Source organism: Cyprinodon variegatus, unplaced genomic scaffold (assembly GCF_000732505.1).
Source record: "Cyprinodon variegatus isolate N-32 unplaced genomic scaffold, C_variegatus-1.0 Scaffold142, whole genome shotgun sequence".
NCBI classification, from domain to species: domain Eukaryota; kingdom Metazoa; phylum Chordata; class Actinopteri; order Cyprinodontiformes; family Cyprinodontidae; genus Cyprinodon; species Cyprinodon variegatus.
In genome coordinates, this window is record NW_015150595.1 from 187,623 (window position 1) to 188,550 (window position 928).

The 928-nt window shown below is 43.3% G+C and overlaps 1 protein-coding gene across 1 annotated transcript in view; it reads right to left on the reverse strand.

Annotated features, from left to right (window-relative positions):
• Positions 1-928, reverse strand: part of LOC107086052 (membrane-associated phosphatidylinositol transfer protein 2-like) — a 101,124-nt gene that overhangs the window by 78,856 nt on the left and 21,340 nt on the right. The gene's annotated exons all lie outside the window — the stretch shown is intronic.

A 928-nucleotide genomic window follows, 5' to 3' on the forward strand; every position in this document is an offset into this window, starting at 1 on the left:
ACCTAGTGAGAGACATCAAGAAGTAATTATTGCACTGTTTTCTCCAGTTTTACATCCGTCCGTGGATCTGCTTTTTCTCGTCTGTCTGGCTGCGCACTGATCTGTATTTTCGAGGAAAAACGTCCAAAACGTACGAAATACTGTGCATAACTTTTCGTAGGATTTCATACGAACTGATAATGAGAATATGTTGTGTTAGTGGTTCCACACACTAGAGGGGATGGTTCATTTCAGGCAGTGACCCCGAGGCTGTGGAATGCTTTGCCTCCTTTTTTACGCTGTATGAATTCTGTTGATGCTTTCAAAAAGCTACTGAAGATGCTGCTATTCAAGCAGGCTTTTAATAATGCTAGGTTTAGACCGCAAGCAGCAGGAGCAGCAAAAACACGCTTGTTGCTTCATTTTTTTTCATTTCAGGTTTAGTTCTGATGCGCTGCTGAAGCATCTTTGCTGCTCTGGCTGAGCGGTGCAAAAGTGGGTCTGATGCTCGTTGAGCGGAGCTTCCTTTGTTTGCCTGTAACAATGGCAGGTATATTTTATGCTCTAAGTGGGTAAAAAGTAGTTTTAAGGTTTTTAAGTGAGAAAGTCCACCTAAAAACTTCATCTGTGCAGTCAGTTCATCCAGATTGCCTTCAAATATTATTTCTCTGTCTGGCGGTGTGCTGTCGCTAGGAATCCCGGTCAACAGCAGCCTCTGGCCTGGTCGCTTCTTCGCGGTTTGCCGCAGTGGCTGGAAGTAGATTTTAGCATTTTTCATGTACGTAATCCAAACTGGAGGCACCAGGATAATAAAAGCGAACCTTTTGCCGGCAGATTTTGGCATTTTAAGTTAATTTATACGTTAATAAACTGTTTCAGAGGAGTGATTATAGTTCTCTGCATCAGCAGTGATGTCTTTCTCTCCCTACCAGCTCCCAGATCAGCTCGT